The following is a 15,359-nucleotide window of genomic DNA, read 5'->3' as shown; positions in this document are numbered from 1 at the left end:
GACCTGAGCCAAAGTTGGAGGCTTAACCGACTGAGCCACCCAGGCGTCCTTCCACTTTGTGTTTTAAATGTTGCACTCACACAGAATCTTTTCCTTGGGAGAAATGCTTCAATGTGTGTATTTTCTGTTGGCCTCACTAGCTCACAAGCTATTTGTGAGTAGACCATGCAGAAGCCAACTTGTCGAATGCTGGAATGAGAGGGCTGGCAGGGCTCTAAGAAATGCCCTACTCTATCTGCAGTTGAGAATGTACAGGAGTGATGTGGACATAAATTAGGCTGAAAACCATAATCCAACATGGGAAGTCACCCCTGGAGGTGACACTGGAGAAACCCCAGAGGGAGACAATGATTTAATCTGTCTAGCACCAATCAAGATCTCAATACAATACAGTTGACCCTTGGGGGTCTGGGTGGCTTAGTCAGTAAAGCGTCTGGCTCTTGATTTCAGCTCAGGTCATGATCTCACAATTTGTGGGTTCAAGGCCCACACCCAGCTGTGCCCTGACAAGCGCAGAGCTTGCTTGGAATCTCTCTCTCTCTCTCTCTTTCTCCTTTTCTCTGTCTCTTCCCTGCTCACAGCATGCACAAGTGCACGCGCTCTCTCTCTCTCTCATAATAAATAAATAAACCTAATAACAAAACAAAACAATACAGTTGGCCTTTGAACAACAACAGGTTTGAGCTGTGTGGGTTCACTTACAAGCAGTTTTTTTTTTTCAATTAATAGAGTACTATAGTACTATAAATGTATTTTCTCTTCTTTGTGATTTTAATAACATTTTTGTTTCTTTAGTTCACTTTATTGTGAGAGTACAGTTATAATACCATAGTATAAAAAATGATTGTTATCCTATCAACAAGGCTTCTAGGCTACTAGTAATTTTTAAGTCAAAAGTTATATGCAGATTTTCAATTGTGTGGGAGGTTGGCTCTAACCCTTTCATTGTTGAAAGGTCAACTATACAGTGAACACATAGTTTCCAGCAGCAGTGCTTAACTTGGGACCAGAAAGCCTGGATTCTCCTCTGAATCTGCTGTCACTGCCTGTGTGATCTTTACATGTTCCTTATCCTCTCTAGATGTCATCTGGGGCTATCAAGCATTCAAACAACTATCCTATCTAGGGGATACCAGTTATAGAGGCAGGAGGGCATGGTTGTCTTAACTAGCAGCAGAAATGGAGAAAAGCAAATGACTTCAAGGGCCACTTAAAGCAGTAATTGGACATGGGGTGTGAAATGGGGGTGGGGGTGGTGAAGGACAACTTGTAGATTTCTAACCTAGGCAGCTGGGTGGATGGCAGTGATGTTTGCTGAAATAGGAACCAGCAAGCAGGAGTGGCTTTTGAGAGGAAGCTGATGAACCATACCTTGTACTCCCGGAAAAGGCCACACACTCAGAAAGATCCTGGCCCTTAGGCTCTTCCCCTACCTCCTTGTGTGAGAATAAGCCCACTGCATGAGAGCGTGGGCAGACCAGGTAGCTTCAAATGTGACAGAGTCCCCTGGTTATGCTTCCTGATGCAAGAATGTTTCAGGAGCTGGTGTAATTCAGCTTTAAAAAGATGAGTATCTTTTCTTATTGCTAAGGCAGCTCCAGAAGGCAAATATGGAGATCTGGGACCCACAAACCTAAAATTACAAAGAAAAGAAGAGAACCAGGGGATACTTCAAGATTAGAAGCTGGTTTTCTGCCAGAACTTTGCTTTATTTAATACCCTCACCCACACTCTCCTTGGTTTCCAAAGACCAAATGCGAGGCTTGACTCCTACATCTTGTCATTGTCTCTAGGCCTTGGTACTGAATGAATGAAACCAGTAGAATAAAAAAAAAAAAAAAAAAAAAAAAATGGAGCTCCCTAAGGCCTGGCAGGGGCTAGGAGCATCCAGCAGACTGAGAGACTGAGGGAATGGCAGGATGGAGATCGATGTGTAATGAAGAGAACAGAGCAACCATGGCACTGAACTACCACTGATCTCAGCCTTGCTGCAGGTCTGGGCTCACTGAGCTGACCCCCTTAAAGCCATGATGGAGTATAGAGAATAACTGACATCTCATAGCATCTTCTGAATATTGCTGTGTGGAGAGGACCCGTTTTTATATATAGCAGAAAGGGACATGAAGGAGACAAAGGTGGGGAGAGCAAATGTGAAAATGTGAGAAATTGCATCTGTCATTTTTAAAAAAGAGTAAGTTTAGGGGCATCTGGGTGGTTCAGCCGGTTGAGCATCTGACTTTGGCCTCTGTAAGTTCAAGCCCTGTGTCGGGATCTTTGCTGACAGCTCAGAGCCTGGAGCCTGCCTTGGTTTCTGTGTGTGTGTGTCTCTCTCTCTCTGCCCCTCAACTGCTCTCTCTCTCTCTCTCTCTCTCTGAAAAAGAAATAAATGTTGAAAAAAAATTTTTTAAAGATTAAGTTTTGGGGCACCAGCGTGGCTCTGTTGGTTGAATGGCTGACTCTTGGTTTTGACTCAGGTCATGATCCCAGGGTTGTGAGTTCAAGCCCCGCATCAGGCTCTGTGTGGAGCATGAGCCTGCTTGGGAATTCTCTCTCTCTCTTTCTTAAACAAACAAACAAACAAACAAATAAATAAAATAATATGTTTTTGTTTCTAATTACAAAAGCAAAATTTTATGGTAGAAAATTTAAGAAATAGAGAAAAGCAAAATAAAATATTCAGCTGTAATGCTACTAACCACTCTTGCCATTTGATAAATATTTACTGAATGCTGACTAGCTGAGGCACAATTCAAGGACCACAACAACTTCAAGACTTAAGTAATGTTATTACTCCCTTTTAATCAATGAAAGCAAGAAATGAGGTTCAGAGAGGCTGAGATTTGCCTGAAGACATACAGTTGGCAAATGGTAGAGCCCAGAATTGAACCCGGCTCTGTACCCTCGTTATCTCACAATACTTTGTCTTGATCCATGGATAATACCAGAAGTGATGCCACTTTCTCAAGTAATCCCAATTTTCAGATGGGAAATCCTCCACAGCAAAAAGATACTGTACAAAGATGTTTAACAAATATGTCTTGCCTTTCCTCAGCTGCCACTAAGGTCCTGGGTCTCTCTGGGGAAGCTAAGTGTGTGTTGGGGTGAGGCCTTCACTTCATCCGGTGACTAGCACTGTGCCCAGCAGCACCCGCTCAGTGCTCACCGGCCCATAGCCTCCTTCTCACAGCTCGCCAGCATCTCCTCAGCCCTCAACCTGTACCATGATGCAGTGACAGTCACAGAGGATAACAACGCCCTCACTGAAGCAGCAGGTGTAAATGCTGAACCTTTCTGGCCAGGCTTGTTTGCAAAGGCAGGCCCTGGCCAGTGTCAACATCGGGAGCCCCATCTGCAGTGTAGGGGCTGGTGGACCTGCCCCAGCAGCTGGCGCTGCACCAGCGGGAGGTCCCACCCCCTCCACCACCGCTGCCCCAGCTGGCGAGAAGGAGATGGAAGCAAAGAAAGAAGAATCGGAAGAGTGTGATGATGACATGGGCTTTGGTTTTTTGACTAACCTCTTCTGTAACCTGTCCAGTGAAAAGCTGAACTCTTAAAAAAAATGTGTATTGTCTTTTAAGTCTTGTCACACTTCCTGCAATTTTGTAAACTCATCCATTGCAAAAGTGATGTTTTGATTCTTTGCCCTTTGTGACAACCAGAACAGAAAGAGACTCTCCTTCCATTACTTGGCTGGAGGCTTCCTTCTGCTTCTGCCCAAAGCAGGCTGTGGTTAGCACTCACTGTTTAACCTCTTCCTCCTGCAAGTCCTTTTTTGAAGTAGAGCCTTTTTCTTTTCTTTTCTTTTCTCTTTTTTTTTTTTTTTTTTGAGAACACTTTGACACCATGGACATTCTGTAATCCTAAATTATCAAGCCAATCACTTAAAAAGAAAATGAACAAATGTGTGTGACAACCCTACCCCATTTTTAGGCTTCATCATCTCCCACCACATCTCTGACTCCAGCTCTAGCCTTGAATCGCTGATGAGACTCAGTTCATCCTGTCATTAGGATCAGTTTCTACTGCACAGAGTACTTGATGATTTTTTAAAAGTTGAAAGTTTAATGCTTTATTCTTCATAGAAATGAATTAAGTGTGAATGTCAAAATAGCACTAGCATCAAAATGACCTTAACAAAATGTCATATACCCAGTACCCAATTCTGACTACCCAGCTTTGCCCCTAGCCAGTCACTTGCTGTCAGCTTTAGACACTTCCTGTGCATCCCCCACTATTAACTGGCCCTGCCTCTTCCAGAGGACTCTCTAGTGGTTCTTAATCTAGGGTTGTCATTCAGATTGAGAGCTTTGGAACCAAACTGCCTCAGTTCAGATTCCTCCATTACCACTCTCTGTGTGACCTTGGAAAGTTATTTAACTTCCCTGTGATTCACTTTCCTTGTTTGTTAAGTGGGGAAAATGATACCTATTTTATAAGGTTGTTGTGACAACAAATACTTGAAATGCTAATGCTTGCAAAGGTCTTCTAACATGGGTTGGCATATTGTAAGCATGTAGTTAATGTTACTTATTTTTTTTAAATTTAAAAAAAAATTTTTTTTTTCAACGTTTATTTATTTTTTGGGACAGAGAGAGACAGAGCATGAATGGGGGAGGGGCAGAGAGAGAGAGAGACACAGAATCGGAAACAGGCTCCAGGATCTGAGCCATCAGCCCAGAGCCTGACGCAGGGCTGGAACTCACGGAACGCGAGATCGTGACCTGGCTGAAGTCGGACGCTTAACCGACTGTGCCACCAAGGCGCCCCTATGTTACTTATTAAGACAAGTGGAGTTGTCTGTCCATCGTGTCATCCCAAGGGCCAGTAGTCAAGATCTATTTCTTAAAAATAATTTAAAATTTTAGTGATTTTCCTGTAGTATTTATTAGCATTGCTGAGTAATTTTTAAAAAATTGCACACGCATAGTAGTTTGCCTACAATTATATATTCAATAGACTTTTATGGGCTTGCCTAGAAACCTTAATAATCACTTACAACACTGTGCAAACACATATACATACATATATATACACACACACACATCTACCTATCTATTTACATGTATTCACATATTTTTTTTGCAGTGGATTTTTGGGCAACACTTTTTATGTAATATATCTGGTTTATTTTATAAATTTATTTTTCCTGTTAATGATTTTTCGTTTCCAAAGGTTGGCTGGTAAAGCACTGTCAAGACTCAGTGTGGTCCTGAATAGCATGCCCAAGATTTTGTATTTTATTCCCTATATGATGAGGAGTCACCCATGACTTCAGAGGAAGACAGTGTCACAGTCTAACATGATTTAGGGAGTAGAGCAAAGGCTGGTCTGATTAGATCTTGGAGTCAAGGAGGTCAGTTAAGAAGCTGTTGGAACAACCCAGATTGAGAGTGTCAAGGTGCCAGATGAGAGGAGATACATGTGAGAATACTTTGGGGTAGTATTAACAGGACTCAAGAATGATGTGGTGAGAGGGGGCCCCTGGGTGGCTCAGTCAGTTGAGTGTCTCACTTCAGCTCAGGTCATGATCTCACGGCTTGTGAGTTCAAGCCCCGCGTCGGGCTCTGTGCTGACAGCTGGAGCCTGGAGCCTGCTTCCGATACTGTCTCCCTCTCTCTCTGACCCTAACCCACTCACATTCTGTCTCTGTCTCAAAAATAAACATTAAAAAATACAAAATAAAAAGAATGAAGTGGTGAGAAAAATGGAGGACATAGTTCTAAGGAGTTATATTTTGGGTGAATGGGAGAATGGTGAAACCATTAAGACAGGCTTCTCTATTGCTTTCTAAATACAGAAGGGATGCAAAAATTTCCAGGAGATGGAGATAAACTGTGAAAAGTCATGATACAGGATACAACACAAGCCTCTTCCTCAACTCAATAAACAAACAAACAAACAAACAAATAAGTCTATGCGCACCCAGTAATTTTGACATTTGAATATATAAAACTAAACAAAAATGGAAGGACAGAAGAAGAAGGAGAGGAGAAGGAGGAGGAGGAGGAGGAGGAAAGAGAGAAGAATAAGGTGAAGAAGAAGAAAAAGGGGAGGGGGAAAGGAAGGAGAGAAGGAGGAGTAAAGGAAGAACATTATAGGGTTGGTAATGGTTTTCACTGATGATCCATTTGATAGTGATAATCAAGCATATTAAATGTTATATTTCAAGGAGTGTTGGGAAGATGCTAAGTTTGTAACAACACACTCCTTCATCTCTGCAGATGTGGAAGATTCTCTCTCCCAATAGAAGAGCCAGAAACTTGTTTGGAAAGACCCAAACGAGGCCACAAGCACCCCAGCTACATTCTTTCCAAGATGCTAATGCTTTCTACTTTCATCCAAGACTCCCAAGCCTGTGTGTTCAGCGAGCAAAGAACGAGATGGAGGGGCTGCCCTGGTCTGAGACTACATGGGCAGCCAACCATGCAGAAGGGAGCGGCTGAGGCCTCCAGCCCAGAAATGGTGTGCTCTACACAAGACTACATTCTCTTCCCACCTCCTTTCCAAATACTCCCCTGGCATAGGGAGTTTCTGACGAGAATGAAGTTTTCTTATGTTGTGTCTATGAGTTTTGTCACCATATTTTCTAAGTCAGAACTCTAGATGTATTACAAATACAGTCATACTAATGGCAACTAAAGGACAGGAGTATTTTTTTAAGATTTTATTTTTTAAGTAATCTCTACACCCAACATGGGGTTCGAATTCACAATCCTGAGATCAAGAGTTGGATGCTTTTCACAGTGAGCCAGTCAGCTGCCCCAAAGACAGGGTATTTTAAAGACATTGAAAAATCTAGTGTATGTGGTTGAAACACATCAACTGAAAGACTGGTTCAACAAATATTTATTTGATACCTATTAGGTTCCAGACATGGTTCTAGGTGCTGGCGATAGAATGGTGAACGAAATACACAACATGTTATATAATGGGAAGGGGGAAGCCACTGGGCAGTGTGTTGGGATTTAGGATGTGGTTCATTAAGTTAAAGATACGATCCAAAAAGAACATGACTGGGTATGTAATTATACTGCAGATCTTTAACTTCTATTTGAATCCCAAAAAATTCAAATTGATTTTAACTTTTAACTCTGCCTGACTAATCAGTGATATAGTCTCTGTAACCCCTAGTGGGAAATCATGTCTCCCTTCTCTGACTCCCCTGCACTTCCTTTGGTGGTCTGAAAAGTACTGGATCGTTCTCGCCTATGTTTTAATTGTTTACATATATGTCTTGTCACCCTTTGTAGACTCCTTCAAAGCAGATTGCTTTTGCTTATCTCTCCAGGTCCCTTGCCTGACACTGCCCTTAATTTCCTCCCCTCTCCTCCCCCATTTACCACACATTGATGTTCCTTCCATGAAGAACTTTTTGCTAGTCTCTCTGTGTGCCAAGTTCTTTCTAGACCATTCCTTCTGATGGAACACCCTTTCCTTTCTTTGCTTTGCAGAACTATAACTCTTTTTGGAAGAATCAGCTCAGAAGTTACTTCCTCAGTTAAGCCATTCTTGACTTCTCTGGGTCATGCCCTCTGGCCCTTGGAGGGCTCTAAGCATATCTCTGTTAGCTCACTTATCATCCTGTTTTATTTTTCACTGTTTGTTTACAGGTCTATAAGTCCTGGGGCAAAGTCCTCATTTCATTCATCTAGATCTCTGGGGCCTTACACCTTTGCCTGAAAGAGGCCTTCAGTGAAAGTTGCTGAATAACTTACCTTCTGAATTGACAGGGAGACAGCTACCTGACTCTAAGGCCCTCCTTTATACCTACCTCTCCCACATTCATTTGTCCTTGCTAGACATTTCCTCCAGAGCTAGCTGGAAGGCACTGAGACTTATATCAGAACACAAATGTCATGTAGTAGATAGAGCACTGGATAAAGAACCTAGAGACCTATATTCTAGTTCCAACTAACTCTGCAATTAGTCCTGTGACCTTTGCAAATCATATCAACTCCCTAGGTCTAGGTTTTTTCATTCATAAAGTAGAAGTTGAACTCAATCCAGAATTGTACCTAAAATTTTTTTCCCTCCAGTGATAATATCGGTCAAATGGTAGTGGCCTTCCAGAGAACTTTGTTGAAAATTGTGAAGTTCAGGTGGAAAAAAAAAAAAAAGACACTCAGCTGGAAAGAAAATGGTGACTGTTTGGACCATTTAGCACAGAAGTGAGAAGTTCCTATTTGCTACAAGTGAACTGAAGAGGTCTTTGAATTCCTTTTAGCTCAAACACTCCACATGTCATGATCCATGTAAAATTATGTATAAAGTCAGTTCAATTTTGCTCAGACACTTGTCAAGGATCTACTGCATGCTATGTACTGTGTACTGCAAGACAAAAAGAAGAATAAATAATGCATGGTCCTTGTCTGTAAGGGATTCTGGGTGATAAGTAGAGGTAGGTAATAAGTATTATCTTCATTAAGCAAATAAGAACTGAGAGTCCACCAATGAGTGGAGGAATTGGGTCTCAGACTAATATGATTCTAAGTGCTTTACACTTTTTCACTATACCTCTCTATCCTTCATTTAAAAGAGAAAAGGAAAGGAGATACTGAACTAAAAGCTTGAGTATTTCCCATGCCTGGTACATCATAGCAGAGGTCTGAGATAGAATGGACAGTGTTAGCAACCTGGGGGAAGAAGTAGAAAAGGCAACAGAAAAATCCAGAAAACAAATTTCATCTGGTGCATGAGGGTTGGTCTTGGCTGCTGCACAGGAAGACTTCATCGGGTCATATTTGCTGTAAGCATGTTTCCTCATGTCATATGTGCCTGGATTCTAAGATTTTCTGTCCCCTTAATAGTGATGGGGTTGGGGAGACACAATTACCTTTCTGGGAGGAAACAGTGCAGGATAACTACTCAAATCAAATCCCACTGATAACATATCAGGCCACAGCCTTGTGCCATGACGGTGTCCACTAAACACCACCTGAGAACATGGCCCTGTGTACTTAAGAGGTTTTGAGGAGAACTTTTATATCCATTTGGTTTGAAAATGCCACTATTTTCCAAGTACTAAATTTTTCTAAGTAGTGAGATTTTTCTAAGTGATGGCAGATGGCTGTTTTCTAGGCCATGTGGATGCATCTTGATGGAGGGGGAAAGGGGGGGCCATAAATCCAGAGTGTGTTCTCTCTGAGACTTATCCACATGTTCAGATTCTTAATAGTGACCAGGCCCTGAGAAATTTGTTCATGTTGCTACACTCACATAAGACAGGCAGCCATGAAGAAAAGGAAGTTGCTGATTTATAATGAATTTTCACATGGTAGGCAATGCACACAGCACTAGCATCAAATGCTCCAGTAAAGTTAGCTAGTAAGGGTACCCCCTTCACAGTACTGAAAGACCTGAGAAACCAGCCAATATTCCGAAAGTCACTAAGGGAGAACCCGAAGTTATAAAACAGAAGATTCAATGAACTGAGCATAATATTTATTTTTGGCTGCAGTAACCTTAAAGCTAGACGGGAGCTAGACGAGACCAATGTCATGTTAGCCAACTCTTTCATTTCACAAAAGGGGAAACCAAGGCCCAGAAATGGGAACTGACTTGCCCAAGCCCACATCATTTATTCACTTTTCTTTTCATCCTACAAACATGTACAGAGTGCCAACCAAAAGTAGAGTTTCATTCTAAGCACAGTGGAGCCTTTCATAAGCTTAAAAGTCTAGTTTAGGAGGTGGATAGGAATAGAACCAGTCTCATACAGTGTGATTAGTGCTCTTAGACAGGGGCTGGCAAAGATTTTCTGTTAAAGGCTAAACAGTAAATATTTTTAAGCTGTGCAGGCCATATAATCTCGTTGCAACTACCAAACCCCATTGTTGCAGCACAAAAGCAACTATAAACAAGATGTAAATGATAAAAGTGTCTGCGTTCCAGTAAAATTTTATTGCCACTGAAATTTAAATTTAATATTAGATTCACATGGCGTGAAATATTACTCTTCTCTTGATTTTTTTCAACCATTTAAAGATGTAAAAATTATTCTTAACTCATGAGCCTACAAAAATGGCAGCAGGCTGCAGTTAGCCTGTGAGCCGTGGTTTGCTGACCCTTATCTTAGATGAACAGAAGTTCCAAGTGATTTTTTCACCATCCCTGAAAGTATGATCTAGTTGGTGATCAGATTCTTTCTACATGACTAAAACGGGGGAAAAAAGAGTAGATACTTGTCAGTGCCACTTGAAAAGGCAGGGTCATAGAGGTGGGTGCTAGTCACAAAGAACAGTAAAAGGATGAGAAGAGTTCATCCCCATCCTGCCTCTGTTCCCAATTAAAGTCTGAATGCTTTCATAATCTTTTTTTTTTTCCTTGCCATTTGCAACTACATGGATGGAACTGGAGGGTATTATGCTAAGTGAAATTAGTCAGAGAAAGACAAAAATCATATGAATGCCTTCATAATCTTGAGACAACTTTAATTCATTCACCTTTCACATTACAGAGACTCTTAGTTTTGGGTGGTTTAAAGATGTAGATACCTCTGCAGAAGAGCTGGCCTTTTCTAGGGTTTCCACATAACTATGTTTAGAGGGCATCAAATGGCTATATGAAACTCAGTCCTTGCAGGGGTCAGGTGATGTTTCAACAGCATTAGGGTGCCCTGCGTGTAGCCTTGTGGGAAGATTGACAACATGCCCCTAACAGATGTAAGCACACGGGCAGCATCTTCTCAATCTTTGAATGCCTTGCCCTTCAGAGCAGAGTTTGGCATTTCAGAATTACTAGGTTTTGTCATGGCAGTTTCCCTGATGAAAAGGGAAAGTGCACTTTCCCTTTTTGGGAGAATTTTCTGGGTCTCAGTTTCCTCGCCTGTAAAAAAAAATCATAATAATATCACCTACATCAAAGGTTTTTATGAGATCACGTATGTGATAACACCCTGTAAACGGACTAACACTACATGAACCACCACTTGCTTCCATCCCTACCATCTCCATACTCAGTAAGTCCACTTTATTTTTGGGGGCCTCACTTTCTTTATCTCAAAAACCAGAAGGGTGAATTCAATGCTTCTGAGTTTCCTTCCAATTCTACCACTCTGGCCCTGTGCCTTATTAGGAAAGGAGTTTTTCATTATTAGGTGAGCGGTCTTACATTTATGATTGAGGGTAAAGGGCAGGAACAAAGAAGTCAGATATGGAAAAACAACAAAAAAGAGAAAATTAGAAGGGAGCGTTGGCCCCATACAGGGAGTAATACTAAGTGTCCTCCTCATTTGGTGGCCAGGATAGAATGTCTGTTTCCTTAAAAAGCAAAAGGTCATGTTCACTGGCATAGTCTTGCTTTGCTCTACATGTGGAATGCTGAGTTTGGGAATCTCATCAATCTTTCTTTTCCTTACTTATCAGAGTCAATCAATACTTGGAAATGTTAATGAGATTGTCTATCCAGCAATTTTTTAACAAGGGGCTCACTGCCCAATTAATTTAATATGAAATATACACATTGCTATGTCATGCTTTTTTTTTTTTTTTTTTTTTTTCCTGCTGGGAGTGATGGCTTCCACAAAGCAGACTATGTCCCATAACACCAGGGTCCTGCACAGATTTTTCCCTTCTTTGTCTCATTTTCCACTTTCACAAAGGAGTATGTAAGTCCATTGACCAGTAGATGAAAGGGTGTCTTTCCCTCTGAGGAAAGTGACCTTGTTTTTAATAAGCCAGTGTGGGATGGGAGTGGGCATAGCGCTGGGCTGGCAAATGAGGGGCAGGTGAGGCAAGTGGGGAGATTAGAGAAACCTGTTTCTCTCCTTCCTCCACACTCCCGGCTTGAGGTGTTTAAGGAGGGGCAATGAAGATCCAAACCCATGACCTATCCTGTGGCTCTAAAGGTTGTCTTCTACATAGGCAGATGGATTTTGGTAGGGCTTTCTGCTCTACTAGACATCTGTGGTGTCCATGAAATGATTCTAGGCCTCTAACAACAGGCAAATTGGAAGCCCTATGAATTCTTTTGTGACCTATATGTCATAGGCCCACAGAGATAAAATAACTTACAAAAGAATATATGGTAGATCAGAGTTTCCCACAACCATATAAGAACCTAAGAAACACTTTTCAAGATATTTGGATATTCAACACATGTTATCAAAAACCAGAAATATCCCAACTAAGCATCTTTTGCTAACCTTAATTATCTCTGAATTAACAATTTATCGTCCTATGCATATACCCCAAGATTCCCCATCCCTGTGCTTTTATTCAAACTATTTTCTCTACTTTAAAGATCATTCCCTTAGCAATGAGCACAACTGGCCCAAATCCTATGTGGTTCAAGTCCCATTTCAAGTACTGATTTCTTTATAAAGACTTATCTTTTTCATTTGGTTCTTGTTATAGTTATTTTTTTATGACTTTATGTTTTGCCCCTCCCTCCATTAGGGTATCCATTCCTTAAGACCTCAAAGGCCTTCATATTTCCACATGTTAAAGATGATTCCTGGTTCAGGTCTGTTAACAAAGAAGTCATTAAAAGAAAAAAAATCTGTTGATCATTTGTTTAACCAGAACACAATATCCAATATCTACACATCTACAAATGGAATGCTTACACTATTTAGAAGTCTGACCACGATAAAATTGTTAACAAAGAATTCAATTCAAAATAAACAACAAACTTCTAGAAGATTTCCTGAGTTCAACACATTCCAACTAAGTTTTGCACCTTCTGCATATTTATCCAAACAGCTGAATAATAAGCCTGAGGCATGGCAAGGTCTTCAGTCATCAAGAAAGATCCAATTATATTCAGAGTGTTCCAAAGGAGGAGCACAGACTAATATTTTGAAAAGGCTTTCAACAAGACTGATTGAACTAAAATGTTTTCCTGAATAAATATTACTTATAGAAAAAATGCATGCCCCATCTCCATCCTGGTTTATGAACTCTTTGCCGTAATTCCTTATCTCCTCAAATCATTAAGAAGGAGGGAGATGTGAAATGTGCTACAGACTGAATGTTTGTATCTTCCTCAAATTGATATACTGAAATCCTAATCCCCAATGTGATAGTATTAGGAAGCAGGGCATAATTTGGGAAATGATTAGGTAATGAGGGCAGAGCCCTCATGAATGGGATTAGTGCCCTTATAAGAAAAGGCCAAGAACCAGTTAGCCCTTTTACTGCCATCTGAAAACCAGGAAGTTGGTTCTCACCACACACCAGATCTGCCAGAGCCTTGGTTTTGAACTTCTCAACCTCCAAAACTATGAGAAATGAATTTCTGTTAGCAGCCTGATTGGACTAAGAATGTTTTGTACCTGCTATGACCGTGATGCTTTATAGACACAATCTCAATCTAATCAGCAACCCTATAAGGCAGGTATTATACACAGTTTTCTTACAATGACAAAACGAGGCTGAGAAGGGGTTAAGTATCTCCTCCAAGGTCACAAGAGCTAAAAGTAGACCTACATCCAAACCTAGGTCCAATTGGTTTCAAAGCTTATGCTTATGCACTGTACAATGCTGCCTTCTGGTAGTATTTTCATAGCAATACAAATAGATAAGAAAAATTAGTTCACATAAAAAAATTTTTTTAATGGAAACTCAGTGTGGTGTCATAAAACAAAACATTGGGCCAGGTGATAGAACACTGTATGACTTCAGCCAAGACACTCCATCTCAAAATCATAAAAGCAGACTGTAAATGCCTCAAAACGCATCTTGAAAATCACTTACCGCTTCTCAGTCTTCTCCCTTTGCAGAAGAGGAATTTGAGGCCTAGTCACAAACTTGCCTACAGTCACACAAGAGTACAATTTAGGTTTATCAAAGCAATCTAGGAGTCCTTCCACACTGTGTTTTGTCTCTCCTCCCTAGGCCTTGGTTTCCTCATTTTTAAAGCAAACCTCCAAGACTGTGTTCTCTTAGTTTAGGGTGTTATAGACTGACTGGGTGGCTTAAACAACAAACATTTATTTCTCACTGTCCTGGAGACTAGAAGTCCAAGATCCAGGCCCGATCTAGTGTCTGGTGAGGGAACTCTTCCTGTTTGCAAATGACTGTTTTCTTCTTGTATCCTCACACAGCTGAAAGAGAGAGAGAGAGATCATCTCTCTTTTTACTTTGCTTCTTGTTTTTTTTTTTTTCTTTTTTTAATTTGAATATAGTTGACACATAATGTTACATTAGTTTCAGGTATACAACATAGTGATTTAACAAGTTTATACATTATGCTATGCTCATTGCAAGTGTAGCTACCATCTGTCACCATACAAAGGAATTATAATACCATTGACTACATTCCCTATGCTGTACCTTTTATTGCCATGAGTTGCTCATTCCATAACTGGAAGCCTGTATCTCCCACTCCTTTTCATCCATTTTGTTCATTCCTCCACCCTGCTCCCCTCTGATGACCATCAGTTTGTTCTTGTGTTTCTTCTTGTAAGGGTACTAATCTCATTCACAAGGGCTCCATGCTCAAGACTTAATTGACTCCCAGTTACTGCCCCACCTCACAAAGATCAAGGATTTCACATATGAATTTTACAGGGACACAAACATTCAGTCCATAACATGTGGGTCTACTTAGACTGTGCTATACAAATGTAGAGGATTTTATTATGATTTCATAGTGCATACCTATAAAGCAAGAAGTCTCAAAGGTACTATCAAAGACCAGACAGCCTCTGGCCTATGGGTGGGTGGGGCAGAGAAAGAAGAGAGAGAAGAGGAGGGAAAAAGGGGTCCTAGAGAGAAACCTGTCCTTAGGGCTGCCTTAGATCCCAATAATATGCATGAGTGAGTTTCTGTTGTTTATAACAAAAACAAACAAACAAAAAAAACAACAACTAACTAGAAAATAGAGAAAAATCTTTATCTAAATTAACTCTTTCCAGAGCATCAAAAGATACTCTGGTATAGTGTACACAGGTAGAAACACCCAAATGCTAGCATTCTGAAAAAAGTTACATAATTCACCAAAAAAAGAGCATTTAATCCTGGGCCTCTCCTCAGACCTTCAATCTCACTCTTCCACCAAAATAACTATTATTAATGTAACAAGGCAAAAATGGCCAGCATGTGAGGTTTGGCTCAGTAAAGCAATGATGCAACAGCCTTCCTTCCTCCTTACTGCATTTGGCTCATGTGTGTTTCCCGCAGGTACATTTTTTGGCCTAGATCATCAGGGGAGTGTTTTGCTTAGCAACTGATAGGCTTTCATTGAAATACCTCTCCACTTAGAGGGAAAAGACTTGCCTATGTCACCTTAGAAGTTAATATATTAGCAGCTAGAAGGGTATGAACAATGTTTCCCAAAATATTTTCCTTGGGACCCTATCCCTGTGAGATGCCATGTGACAAAAGTTTCCAAGATCAAGTAAGTTTGAGAAATGCTGA

At 40.8% G+C, this 15,359-nt stretch overlaps 1 long non-coding RNA gene and 1 pseudogene across 4 annotated transcripts in view; one reads left to right on the top strand and one right to left on the bottom strand.

The window, feature by feature from the left end:
* LOC147576789 (uncharacterized) overlaps nt 1-15,359 on the bottom strand; it is a 139,671-nt gene that overhangs the window by 79,805 nt on the left and 44,507 nt on the right. For 3 of the 4 annotated variants that reach the window (XR_015241139.1, XR_015241138.1, XR_015241140.1), the window contains one exon: nt 13,535-14,044. The exons of the other annotated variant lie outside the window; for it this stretch is intronic. This is a non-coding gene — a long non-coding RNA (uncharacterized LOC147576789). Of the gene's footprint in view, nt 1-13,534; nt 14,045-15,359 lie in introns of those variants that run through there. 4 annotated transcript variants of the gene reach the window in all.
* On the top strand, nt 2,932-3,554 carry LOC147576790 (large ribosomal subunit protein P1 pseudogene; annotated as a pseudogene).

This window comes from Puma concolor, chromosome D1, assembly GCF_028749965.1.
Source record: "Puma concolor isolate L17-30 chromosome D1, mPumCon1.1.hap2, whole genome shotgun sequence".
NCBI lineage: Eukaryota > Metazoa > Chordata > Mammalia > Carnivora > Felidae > Puma > Puma concolor.
This window is presented reverse-complemented; position numbering and strand designations above follow the sequence as displayed.